Below are 14,869 nucleotides of genomic sequence, written 5' to 3'. Positions count from 1 at the left end.
AATGCATTGCATGGAGGCACCTATTACTATTCACCTCTAAACTGGACTCTTTATTATTTTTCTTCCGTCTCCGTTAATGCGGCCCGAACCGCAGCGTGCACCCCCACAATATATACATCAAAACGACCGGCTCGGTCCCGTGAGGTGTGCTATTACTTTTGGCGTTTCGAGTTACCATGGCGACGTAATTACCGAAAAACCACCCCCCAAAATCCCCATAGGAATGAATGGAGTCAGGGGCGAAGGAATCCTCAAAATTCACTGTTTTTGAGGCTCTACTGTATCGCCATACTTTCACCTAGAAACACAGTTTGACTTTCAGTTTGTAGGAAACTCTGCCGGCTCTTCAGAAGTGAAAACGGTTTGTTGATAACTGCTACGGTTTCTCTAAAATTATACTCCAAGCGACACAAAGTTTGCGAGAAAGTCACACTCTTAACAGTGGAGATGGCAGTCAATAGTGTAGAAAGAGGGGATTTTTTCAGGAAAAATCAGATTTAACTGGCCCTCACGGCCACAGATTTCACTCTACAGTCACAATTTTCGGTCAGATTCTAGGGCCGGGCCTCTGCTTTCACACAATAACTTCAAAATTGTTATACTGCTTCGCTGCCCCATACGACTTCGCCCTGCGCTTTGTCTGGCAGTCGTTCGTTTATTGTATCCTGTGCACGAAGTGACTGTTTCAGCAGATCTGTCTTGTGCGTCTACTTTTACAAAAAGGGAAGATAAGAAAACAAGAAAAAAAAATTAAAGGGAAGAGAGACAACAGTATCTTTGTTTGTTTATTGTTTTATAAAACAAACAAAAAACACAACTATACCTTTATGCTTTTATTGGTTAAAAAAAAAATGTTAAAAAAGAGCTTGTGTGGTTGCACCAGTCTGTTTATCGCCCTTTTTGCCTGAAGAAAGACTGGCTGTTTTGACATCCTCCCTTCTTCCCATTAGCCTTCAAAAGGTTCGCTGTCAGCATGCAGCTGGCTCTCGTCACTCCTATTCATCCTACAGTTCTTTCCCTAATCTGCTCAGTTTTAAACTTTACACAGTATTACACATTCCATTCTTCAGCTATCAGCATTTACTTTAAAACACAGTTACAAAACCATCACTTCATTCTTTTTAGTCATGCTTCACAAATGGTTAACATTATATCTCTTTCATACATAGCTGATTGAGAATGTCAAACCTTAATGTTTTTTACTCTAATTCTCAGTTTTTACCCACATTTCAATCATACATCTTTTAACTTGTTAATCAAAGGTTACTAATTTCATTTACTATATGTGAAAGAATGTAAAATCATCATACATCTTTTCTTTGGATATACTTGTTTATATTTTTGCAAAAGATAAGACAGATAATATGTGACAGATAATATGTGGCAGATAATGTGGCTCCACACAGGCCTCTCCAGCCTCTCAGCTCCAGAATATGAGAACATGCTTGTTTCACTCTCTACCGTTTCAACTGCGTATTTTAATAATTATTGCATTACACATAAGGACATAAGGATATTTATTGTAACTTTTATGGAGTTAACTGAGCAGTTACTGAATGTTGCATGGATTACATGGAAAAATCTCACCTTATTTTGACACCTCTTTTTCCCATCTTGCTTTGATATGTAGGGTTGAATTGTTTTTAAGAACTTAGATTTTTATAGATAAGTGAGATGATCTTCCCCTTAATCTTTGATTTATAGGCATTAATAAAAATTTCCATTAGGTTTATATTTTTGTCTTTAATTGGCTTAAATTTTAAGTTAACAAAATTTCTTATTTGTAAATATCGATCCTGTTTGTCCAAAGAATATTTTCTCTTGAGTGTTTTCCACTCCTTAAACCTGGCGTCCAGTTTGTTTGGTGTGAAGTCTGAGTCATACGCAATCCATTTTATGACTGCCAGGTCGTTCTCTAGTGCATTTTCTTTGACGATAGTTTTCCACGCTCTAAGGGTTGTTTTCATCCACCGCTTATCTATATTATTTATGAAACTTTGTAGATTTGCATCGGCCATAATTGCTTGTATAGGAATGGGTGTCGCCTTTGTTTCAATAATTTTCTATTGAGCATTATATGCTGGGTCGCTACAGTATATCAGTGTTCTAGCTTGTGCTGCTGAATAATAATCTCTAAGGGAAGGCAACCCCCAACCTCCCACCCTCTTTTCCAGTTGTAAGACCTTATATCTAATTCTAGGTCTTTTACCCTGCCAAATATATCTTGATAATAGTTTGTCCTATTTATTAAAAACTTTTAGATTTATTTCAATTGGTAAAGTCTGGAATAAATATAACAGTCTGGGTAGTATGTTCATCTTAATCAAGTCAATTCTTGAGCTAAAACGTAGGAAAGGAGTAAGATTCTGTTGGAATAATTGAATTTAGATTTATCTTATATATTTCTCCTATTCTTTAACTTGACTATTTGATTTTATAACCTTTCATGATGTTTGTGTGAGTAAAGGATGTGATGAGTTTGTCTGCAGGCAAAGATCAGAGGTGGAGCTGAGCTTGCTGAGGAGAAAGCAGTCCGCAGTTGAGGAGGTCATAAAAGATGAAGGCTGATTGTGCTGAACGGACAACACACTGATCTAAGGATTGGAGGAGACTGTGGAAGTGTGTTGTTAAAAGATAATGGTGTTTATGACCGGTTTACGATGCAGCTGTTTTTCCCATCCTTAGAGAGTAATGTTCTTTGTAACTAAGACCCCCGAAAGATAATAAAAAGAGAGGGTCGGACATATGGTTTTCAGAGCGGTAGGAGATTTGTAACTGAAAACATATCTCTGTCCGTTCTCCTCGCAGTGAGTGAAATAACTAATTCTTTGTCTTTCTCTTCTTTTTGTGATGTTATAAGTATTGTAGGTTGTTTAAACCTGACATTAATTTGGTCCTTCGGAGCCGGATTCCAAATACGCCTGATGATTCCAGCGGGTTGGTAGATACCAGTAAAGACGGCACGGCAGTCTTTATCAGACTTACAGACACTTTCCGGGACTGGATCTCGGCCCGCCCGCTGGGGTCTGATGGCTGACGGAACTTTGAGAGAGAGGAGAAGACAAAGTGGTGAGTTGAATTTGGATTAAAAAGTGTGACGAATGACTGGGGCTCATTGCGTGAAATAAAACCCTGTGAATCCTAGGCCCTAACAGGTAAAAGTAGGACGGCGGAGTCCTGGAAAAGTATTAAGAAGTAAATACTAAAAATTCCGCTGTCCTCGAAGTATTAAAAAGTAATACTGAAAATACCGTGTTTCCAGGACGGCGGAGTTCGCGTTTAAGTATTTAAACAAAAATACTAAGAAACGTCCGCGTTTAAAATGTGTGCATGTGAGAGATGAATGGAGGATTTAAACCACTAGGTTTTGCCTCATACCAAAGCAGTGGGATTGAAAGTGACTACCGTTTGTGGATACAAAGGCAAGAATTCTCCACTCGAAAGAGTTGAAGTGAGAATTACCACAAAAGGAGATTTTTCTGTCACCCTACTGAGCAGAATAATCCAGTATTTAGAATACCCTAGGTATTTATATGCTGGACCAAATTTAAATAAATAAAAAAAATGGGAAAAGGGGTGAGTTAAATAAACTAAAAATGAATAACAATGCAAAGATTGGAAATTTATAGAAGCACAGGATCAAATTAAAAATATTAAAATTAAAATATTTAGATAAATGGATAACCACATATCATTATGATGGTCGTTTAAACTCTAAAACATTTGTTAATCTATAGGATGCAATAATTAAAAGTACATTAAAAGTACATGTGATTGAAGAAAAATGGGCAAAGAAGGTTATGATGATGTAGATTATTAGTTAAAAGTAACTAAAAAGAGAGAGATGTGATGCAGGAGATAAGAATGGATGTTTTTGTGGAAAGCAGAAAAGGTCAGAAGGCTAAGAAGTAATTTTTGATGGACTTGCAAAGTAGAACAGCAGGACAAAAGAAAGGGAGTAAAAAGAGTAGGTGGAAAGTTTTTGTTTTGTACCAAAGATTTGATGAGGTTTGACAGGATTGGATGGGCTAAAATGAATCCCTTTGGTGAATAAATCCATCCCCACCATGGCTGTACCTCATGTATGTTTTATTTGTGTTTATTTTTTTATTATTGTTTTGAGACGCTGAAGGCTGTTGATACAGCTTGTCACGGAAGTTCATGGCATGACATGTTTTTGTTTTCTGAGTAACCTTAGAAAATATTTTACTCTTTTTAACAGCAGAACAAACAGAGTGAAGGGATGAATCAATAGGCTTACAGTCAGGTACAGACGCAGAGCTGACTACGCAGAAATAGCCAGAGTGAAACAAAAAGAGGAAGAACCTTTTGAAGAATATAGGATTAGACTGACAAAAGTGTTTAAAATACATAATGGTCTACAAGAAGATGAAAACGAGCAAGGAGCTTATTGACAGCAGTTAAAAAATGCACTACATGCTGGTTCCAGGGATGCAATTAATACCTGGGTAAGGACACATTTTATAGGGTTCCCCACAGCAAATCTAGAAGACTATGTTAATCATGCCCTCCATGCAGAAAGAGTAATGAAGGATAAAAAACAAAAAACGATAGTCAACTTTTTTCAGCAAGAAGAAGAAAAAGATTTATTATTAAAACAACAGAGGAAGAGGAAGATTTAGAGGTAGAGGACAAAACCGCAGGTGTCAGAGAGGAGAGGAGGAGGAAATTACAGACAATACACCTTAGGGTGCTGGTGTTGTGGAAAAGAAGGACATATGGCCAGAGACTGTCCTGAGAGGGGAAATAATGATTCAGCATGACTAGGACAGAAAATAAGTGAAATTGTTGATTGAGGAATGAATCAAACTAATTTTAATGTAATGTGTCAGCACTGGGATTCTGTTTTTCCTGTAATTAGAGCAGATAAGGATAAATCAGTATTCCATAAGCGGGTCACCACTGGAAACTACACATGTATAAATATGACAGAGAGAGGAAATAAATTGGGAAATCTCACTGCAGTATGGTGTACTGCAATTGTAAAAGTAAATAAGTATTTTAAACCAGTCTCTAGAGGAGACATTTGGTGGTGGTGTGGTGACAACAGGTTGTTTGATCAATTACCTTCAAAAGTAATGGGACTCTGTGCTCTAGTCACTTTATTGTTACCAGTTTCAGTATATCCTATGTCAGTAGATGAAGTAACAGGTGGACTATCTAGTGTAAACCCACATGACTGGTGTAATAGAAAGTGCAGAGCAGTAGCTTGGCAGACTAAGGGAGCCTCTACATACATAGATGCTATAGATGAAGATAAATTAACTGATCAAGTAGCCGCAAGATTTTAAATCAAGTATCTGTTGGTGGTGTACGATGAACAAAAACGTAGACAGGATCAACTATATCCACTACAATGTGCAAAAACTAGGAAATTGGACACAAAGTGGGTTTGAAGCTGTCCATGACCAATTGGCTTCAACTTCCCTGATGGCATTCCAGAATAGAATTGCTTTGGACATGTTATTAGCTGAAAAAGGAGGAGTTTGTGCCATTTTTGGAGAACAATGTTGCACATTCATACCTAACAACAATGCTGCTGATGGCAGCCTAACTAAAGCCATAGAAGGTTTGAGATCTCTAAATGGCAAAATGAAGGAGCATTCTGGAGTAGACACCTCGATGTGGGATTTCTGGCTGGATGTGTTTGGGAAGTATAAAATTTTAGTATCATCAGTAATAATTTCCTTTGCAGTGTTTGCTGCAATTTTGACATTGTGTGGATGTTGTTGTATTCCCTGCCTTCGTTCTCTGCTTAACCGTCTCATCACCACAGCTATTTCTCCTATGGAAGACAGAGTTACCCAACTCTATCCGTTACTTAAACATCAGGATGATGAAGATGATGAGGATGTGACGGACCACTTTTCTGGCCTGTACACAGATCCATTTCTATATGATTCTGTGATTTTAATGTCAGTAAGTACCTCTGAGTATAATTGTCTTTGTACTCATGAAAATAATCTTACAGTTAAAAAGAAGTCCGAAAGAAGTGGCTGTTAAGTGATCACATGAGTGATATATATATGTGTGTGTATATATATATATATATATACACACACATATATATATACACACATATATATATATATATATATATGTATATATATATATATATATATATACAATATTAGAGAACATTCACATGCATTTAATGATTTCTTAAAGATGAATACTTACTTCTAAAGATGGCATTGCACTTCTGAGAATCATTTGAAGCAGATGCAGCAATTTCTTTGTTACCTGAAATATGTACCGACATTTTTTTTTCTGTAGTGGTATTTTCAATGTAACAAGTTTTTCAACTAGAGTTCTACTAGTATTTTAGCAGTACCAGACTTGACGATGTAGAGAACTCTGATGTCTCTGCGCTGGGACTACTGTGAAACTAAACCTGTTTTTATTGCCAGCACCCTGAAATGCAAAAAAGAGGTCCAATTATCATATTAGCTATTCATTGCACTGATTCTTGTGGACATAACTCAGTGATCTGACATGGGAAGCTGTGTCTATAAACTTTACCAAAATCAAAAAACAAGAATTTCCTTTTAGAAGCACGTATTAGCAATGAGAAACCAGCGAACGTTGACATACATCAGGCCCTGGGGGTCTCACCTGTTCATGAACCTATGTATTGACACTTTTGGAGGGGGCGTTGACAGAGTTCTAATTATTTTATTGGCCTGTGTCACACACTTGGTCAGGAAATTGAATCGGAAGGCCAAGGTTGAGGTTGACTGGGAGTTCGGTTACAGAATAACTGTTTCAGTAAGTCCCTCAATAACCTTTTTTTTTTGCTCTAAGATGAAAAAAAAAATGTTTTAGAAAAGCTACAGGTAACTAAAATTATCATTCCTTTTCCTAAAATGGAGTCTCTCATGATTCAAAACAAACACATCGCTAGAGTCAATTTATAACTTGGAAACAGTATACTGAGGGTTTGTAAAGTTTTTCTGTTAATTTCATATTTGTCTTAGCTCTTTCTCCTGTTTTCCAGTCAGTCTGTTGACGCAGAAGTGGAAGGTTTGCTCGTTCTACCGATGTAGGGAAGCACAATCTTTATTTACTTTTAGGTCTTTCTATTTTGAACTGATTTAGACTGGCTCATATATTCAGCAAATAGGTCCTGCTGTAAAGCAAAATGAACTTACAATTCTGTCAGGTTACACAGTTCATTTTATCAGGATTTCATGTGACAGGTCAGCATTAAGTTGAGTATACCTTTAAGGTATACAATTCAATTCAATTCAAAGATACTTTATTGATCCCCGAGGGGAAATTAGAATTCCAGTACAACCCATCCAAACAGACATCATGACACAAGACAATGGGGGGACGGGTCACCGAGGCTTTGCTGCCCACTCAAAGGCGCTGCCCTTGTTAGATGAGAAAAGAGACCACATTAGGTAAGTAGAGGGAAAGAAAATCATATTTCACACTTTATCCTTAGCAGGATACAGTTTGAGATTGCAAAAAACCTCAGCACAAAGAAGCAACACGTATGCAAAACAACATCATGCTGGGAATGGTGAAGGTGGTGTGAGGGGTGCATATGTTTATCTTGAGCATGTGTGTGTGTGTGTGTGTGCAAGTGAGTGTGTGCAAGTGAGTCCATGAAGCACTGTCCCAGAGGCCATTGTCCTTGATGGTATGTTGGAATGTTCATCAACCGGCCACAAAGTTCTGAGCGGGTCCACAGATGTCCTCAGGGAAGGGAGGGGGCAGAGGGAGCAGAGCGTCATGTTTACATACCTTCCAGGAGAAGTTGAAGATAGCCGTGCAGGGGAGCCAGATTCAGAAAAACAATAATTATTTGGGTTAGGCTGACTCTTAATTTTCCGTCAGCCTTGAAAGTCTCACTGGTGCTTCTCAAAGGCGAATACAAACAGCCAAATTCCTGGTCTTTCGCCAGATCCGAGCGAACAACTTTCTCCAAGATTTATCCCATTTCACCTCAGAGTCCAGGAACCGCAACCTGCCTGCGATCCTAAGGATCACATCCAGTCTGCGATTCAGCTCACCTAACATCTCAGTCTGAGTGTTGATCGCTCTGAAGATCCCATCACCCATGCCAGGCAGCCTCACAATTGCCAGAACAGCTGCTGACACTCTCCGAAGTTCTCGATATGCCAGGTAACCGCTGACTCCAAAAAGCAGAAATCCTGATATCAAACATCCAATTATATACATATCTTCCACATCCTCGACTGACATTATCGACAAACACACAATCCTCCACTTCTGCCAGGAGTCCATTGTGTATCCAGAGAAAAATGTCCAGCCCGGACAAGTTGGGCTCTCCTGAACCCTGTCTTCTCCTCGAGAAAATTTGATCAATTGCATTGAGAGTCCAGCTGACCAAATCCATAACTCAGAATTTGGAAGATATGCAAAAAGAGGCTCAAAAAAGAAGACAAGACACAGAGCTGAAGCAGGGCAAATATGGGAGGGGTGCGGGAGACAGAGAAAAAGCGTCCTCCTCCACCGAGAGCAGAAAGAAAAAGGCTACATGTATTTTTTAGATGTATTAACGCCTGAAAAACATACAAATTATTAATAACACCCTTAAACACACCGCTGGGTTGTAATTGGTTAATTTAAGGCCTTCCCCGTAACACCCTTAAACACACCCCTGTATTATAATTGGTTCATTTAAGGTATCGCCCCCGATGACGACAACCAATCAGCATGCATGGTTACGTCCCTGTTGACCCCATGACCTCCCCGCCCCATGACCCCATGGCCCCCCTTAAGTTCAAAAGTTCACCTGTCAAAAATTTGATTAAAGGGTGTAGTATTATCTCTCATGTGATCAGATCCCCAGTCTTGCATCCATCAGCCATAAAGCCAGGCACATTGTCACATGCAGGTCCTTCTCAAAATATTAGCATATTGTGATAAAGTTCATTATTTTCCATAATGTCATGAGGAAAATTTAACATTCATATATTTTAGATTCATTGCACACTAACTGAAATATTTCAGGTCTTTTATTGTCTTAATACGGATGATTTTGGCATACAGCTCATGAAAACCTAAAATTCCTATCTCACAAAATTAGCATATCATTAAAAGGGTCTCTAAACGAGCTATGAACCTAATCATCTGAATCAACGAGTTAACTCTAAACACCTGCAAAAGATTTCTGAGGCCTTTAAAACTCCCAGCCTGGTTCATCACTCAAAGCCCCAATCATGGGTTGCTGTTCAGAAGGCCACTATTGACACCCTCAAGCAAGAGGGTAAGACACAGAAAGAAATTTCTGAACAAATAGGCTGTTCCCAGAGTGCTGTATCAAGGCACCTCAGTGGGAAGTCTGTGGGAAGGAAAAAGTGTGGCAGAAAACGCTGCACAACGAGAAGAGGTGACCGGACCCTGAGGAAGATTGTGGAGAAGGGCCGATTCCAGACCTTGGGGGACCTGCGGAAGCAGTGGACTGAGTCTGGAGTAGAAACATCCAGAGCCAGGCGTGTGCAGGAAATGGGCTACAGTTGCCACATTCCCCAGGACAAGCCACTTTTGAACCAGAAACAGCGGCAGAAGCGCCTGACCTGGGCTACAGAGAAGCAGCACTGGACTGTTGCTCAGTGGTCCAAAGTACTTTTTTCGAATGAAAGCCATTTTGCATGTCATTCGGAAATCAAGGTGCCAGAGTCTGGAGGAAGACTGGGGAGAAGGAAATGCCAAAATGCCAGAAGTCCAGTGTCAAGTACCCACAGTCAGTGATGGTCTGGGGTGCCGTGTCAGCTGCTGGTGTTGGTCCACTGTGTTTTATCAAGGGCAGGGTCAATGCAGCTAGCTATCAGGAGATTTTGGAGCACTTCATGCTTCCATCTGCTGAAAAGCTTTATGGAGATGAAGATTTCATTTTTCAGCACGACCTGGCACCTGCTCACAGTGCCAAAACCACTGGTAAATGGTTTACTGACCATGGTATCACTGTGCTCAATTGGCCTGCCAACTCTCCTGACCTGAACCCCATAGAGAATCTGTGGGATATTGTGAAGAGAACGTTGAGAGACTCAAGACCCAACACTCTGGATGAGCTATCGAAGCATCCTGGGCCTCCATAAGACCTCAGCAGTGCCACAGGCTGATTGCTTCCATGCCAAGCCGCATTGAAGCAGTCATTTCTGCCAAAGGATTCCCGACCAAGTATTGAGTGCATAACTGTACATGATTATTTAAAGGTTGACGTTTTTTGTATTAAAAACACTTTTCTTTTATTGGTCGGATGAAATATGCTAATTTTGTGAGATAGGAATTTTGGGTTTTCATGAGCTGTATGCTAAAATCATCCGTATTAAGACAATAAAAGACCTGAAATATTTCAGTTAGTGTGCAAGGAATCTAAAATATATGAATGTTAAATTTTCATCATTACATTATGGAAAATAATGAACTTTATCACAATATGCTAATATTTTGAGAAGGACCTGTACTTCAGATTAAGCACTACAGCCAAGGAAAAGCTTGCTCAAGTGCAGCAACAGATGGGACAACCAACCCTGAAACTTATCAATGAGGTCCCAACATGCCGGAACAGCACATATGAAGTGCTGTCAAGGCTACATGATGACAAGAAACCAGTGTGGGTATCTCTGGCCTTTCTAAAAACAGATTTGACTCCACTTACAGCTGATGAGTTTACCATTATAGGAGAAACACTTATTGTGCTTGCTCCTTTCTGAAGAGAGGCCAGTGTCAGGGTCAAAGGTCATCCAGATGATGAAAATGCTCTATCTTGCACTAGAGCATAATGCTTCAACCTTGCACACCCAGGGAACCATACACCTACATGAACACCTGAAGTGTCACGTCACAGTTTCTCCAAGTGCAATGAGGCCATCAATAGACTGCGGTCAGAATGTACGTCTGTAATCGGACGCACAAATGAGCCCGCCCGGGACCATCTACACAACAGCTGTCTGCACCCACTTCAGGCATGATATTCAGCATTATTTGTTTGTTGTTGTTTGGAAATCATGTACTAAAATGCCAATTTGTTATTTTTTAGATAACCTTTGGCAACATCTCGACATCGAAGTGGGGAGGCAGACCAAAAGTGCCACAGCTGATGCCATCCAGGAAGTGCAGAGATACCTGGCAGAGGGCAATATTGCCAAGTCCCAGGATCCTATGAGATACTGGGACAACCAAAAAATAATCTATCTAAACCTCTTCTACATTTTACTTAGAATTTCTTTGCACCCCAGCCTCATCTGTGCCATGTGAGCAGGTGTTTACTACAGCTGGAGAAGTTGTCTCAAAAAAGCGTAACAGACTCAATTTCAAAAATTTGGAAAAACTTTTTTTTTTGAATAAATATTTGTAAAAAAATCCCCGTCCACATGCATCCTCATTCACAACATGTTCACTTAGATTTTCATGTTATGATACATGTTCACATTTATTATTGACTGTATCTAAAAATATCAAAGATATTTTAAATTTAAATGAAGATGTGAAATAATACAATATAACATACAATGACTTAAATTATATTATTATGTATACTGGGGCTGCACGGTGGTGCAGTTGGTAGCACTGTTGCCTTGCAGCAAGAAGGTTCTGGGTTTGATTCCCGGCCAGGGGTCTTTCTGCTTGGAGTTTGCATGTTCTCCCTGTGCATGCGTGGGTTCTCACCGGGTACTCCGGCTTCCTCCCACAGTCCAAAGACATGCCTGTTAGGTTAATTGGTCAATCGAAATTGCCCTTAGGTGTATGAATGAGTGTGTGCATGGTTGTATGTGTGTTGCCCTGCAATGGACTGGCGACCTGTCCAGGGTGTACCCTGCCTTCTTCCCATAGATTGCTGGAGATAGGCACCAGCTCCCCTGTGACCCACTATGGAAGAAGCGGTAGAAAATGACTGATGTATACTAGATCATCAAATCAGTGTCAGTTGAGTCTGTCAACTAGGCTGCCTGTAGGGATTTTTAAGGTCCAGCAGACGTCAGTATTCAGTGACACAGTATCAACACAGTATCTATACAGTTTACCAATGTGTCGAAATGTTTCATGACCCCTCATCTACCCATCACTATCGTAAGACAACCTAAAACTCCGTTCAACGTGCTCCTGAAACAGACAATTGATTCCTTTAGTTTTAATGAATTAACAAAACGGAAAAAACGAAAAAAACAACTTTTTTCCAACCTGCAGCAAACGCCTTCCCTGTATTCCCTCTCATCTACCCGACAACATCTAACTGCCAGGTATTAAAGTTACATGATTGGCTTAGACCGAGCCACATGACTATGTAGCGTATGACACATTATACATCGCGCAGCGGCGCACAGGGACAAATTATTAGGTATGGCGAGAGGGAAACAGAAACAGTAATCCACAGCCAGGTTACACATATATGTACACCAAGACCTTTCACACATGCAACAACATGGCTCACTTCACATCTGAGGAAACTGCATCAGACCAAAGAAGAAACTTACACTACTGCGGACCAAGCCTTGTATTAGCAGGTAAGTAACAAACTGACCAAGGAGATTGGGCAGATGAGAGAACCTACAGCAAGGAGCTAAAAAGCAGCTTTCAGCTTATGACTCAGCAATTTGAAGGAGCCTGAAGAGGAACAGTAACTACAGGATCACATCCCTCCCACTCTGTGATGACCCCCTGACCTAAACAGCTTCTTCTGCAGGCTTGAAAAACGTCATTCACAACTCCAACCCTTTCACCCACACCCCACTCCCATACAAAGGTACTATCTGCAGCTGCACCAACAACTCTACAAGAAGCTCACCCAGCTCACATTGCCAGCCTCCAGCAATGGTCTGTGAATGGCCAGCTTCCTGACTGACCAGCAGCAGCAGGTGAGGCTGGAGAGCATCCTCTCCTGCTCAAGAACCATCAGCACCAGTGTCCCTCAGGCTTGTGTTCTCGTCTCACTCCATCCTGTACACGATTGAGTGGTCTTTAGCAGATCAGTCTGTGAATCTCCTGAAGCTTGCTGATAACACCACTGACATTAGTCTTATCTAGCACAGTGATGAGTCTGCAAACAGACAGGAGTTGGATTGGCAGGTGCACTGGTGCGGTCAGAACCACCTGGAGCTTAACCCACTCATGACTGTGGAGATGGTGAACTCCACTCACTATCCTCAAGACAATGTGTCTACTGTCAGTCACTTCAAGTTCCTAGGAACCTTTCTGTCTCAGAACTTGACCTTACACATAGACACTCTATGGAGGACATACTGACCACTTTCACCCTCTTCGCTACATTCTCACACTACTCTCCAATTTTGTATTATTTGCTGTTATTTCAGCTTTTAACTTTGTTCTCTCTCTTTTCTCTTCCTAGAAGCTAAACCTGGCCTGACTCTGTGTCTACCTGTGACACCTTTCTGGAGAGGGGTATCGTCCAAGCCTCTGCTGGCGACAACTTAACGCTCACCTTCTACCGATGATCCACATGGCCCTGTCTTTCAGTGTTTAACCCTTTCTCTCACCTAGACATGGCATTTGACTGAGCTTTTACTGTAACTAATTATATGTGCTCTCTTTCAGACTCTAACCTTGAAAACTGGCTCAGAGTTTATCTGTTCTTTCTTTCTAGATGAAACGACTAAAGGTGCTACATCCATTAACATTTACTTTTCCTTCCCATAGAAAGTACTCCTGGATCAGTGTTTCTGTGTTCTTTTTGTGTCTCTGCTCTGTTCTCTCAAACCCCCAGTCGGTTGTGGCAGATGGCCGCTCAAACTGAGCCTGGTTCTGCTGGAGCTTTCTTCCTGTTAAAGAGGAGTTTTTCCTCTCCACTGTCGATACATGAATGCTCAGTAGGAGGGATTGCTACAAAGTCAACGCCAGTGACTGTCTACTGTCTCTACTTACTCATCCAGGACGAGTGAATGCTGCAAGTCACTGACTCGTTGCAATTTCCTGGGTTTCCTTAGATGGAAAACCTTTTTATCCAATTTGAATAAAAAACTGAATCTGACTGGTTCAATGGTTAGGATTAATTGGAATGTATGTACCTGACTTTTGTGTAGTGCCTTGAGACGAAATGTGTTGTGAATTGGTGCTATATAAATAAACTGAATTGAATTAAATTGAACTGTTCAGAAGAAGGCCCAGCAGAGACTGTACTGTTCTGTGATCACTCAAGAAATACAACCTTCAAGAGCAACTGAGCTTCCCTCCATCCACGACCTCCACAGATCTAGGGTCAAGAAAAGGGCAGGCAACTTCTCTGCCGACCACATACATTCTGGACTTTATCTTCAGGGTGGTGCTACAAAGTGCTATTTGCAAAAATCAGCCACCACAGAGACAGTTTCTTCCCCCAGGCTGTCTCTCTCATGAGCACAGTGAAAACCTACAGACTGAGTAGTCAGCTACTCTGCTGTGAAACAAAATAACCATATTTGCAGTTACACAACCTGCATTTCTTTAATTTCTATTCTTTATATAAAAATAAATTGACTGGACATACACATGTGCATACGGTTCTTTGTTTCTTTATTTTACTTCCCCTAAAGTTTATATATTTATACTTATTGTCAAATGCTGAGTGCCTACAACTGAAGTAAAATTTATTATATGTGCACAAAATCTTAACCCAATAAAGTTGATCCTGATTCTACATTACATCAAAGTCAGACTGTTACTTCTAGGTTCTGTTGTCTGCTAATGTTTCCCCAACATTTCACTTTCAGGTGTTGTTCTTTGTTTGAAAGCTCCAGTTCTACAAACCTGATGTTCTCAGCCATTCTTTTAAAGTTGGTCTTAAACACATTTTATAGACCTGTCCTTTTTCTTTAATGACAGTTTCCCCCAAGGTACTTTATGTTGTGTTCACTTTTTTGCAGATTTTCAAATGCTC

This window comes from Girardinichthys multiradiatus, chromosome 2 (genome assembly GCF_021462225.1).
Source record: "Girardinichthys multiradiatus isolate DD_20200921_A chromosome 2, DD_fGirMul_XY1, whole genome shotgun sequence".
In the NCBI taxonomy this organism is placed as follows: domain Eukaryota; kingdom Metazoa; phylum Chordata; class Actinopteri; order Cyprinodontiformes; family Goodeidae; genus Girardinichthys; species Girardinichthys multiradiatus.
The sequence above is the reverse complement of the archived record's forward strand: the minus strand, read 5'-3'. Positions refer to the sequence as shown.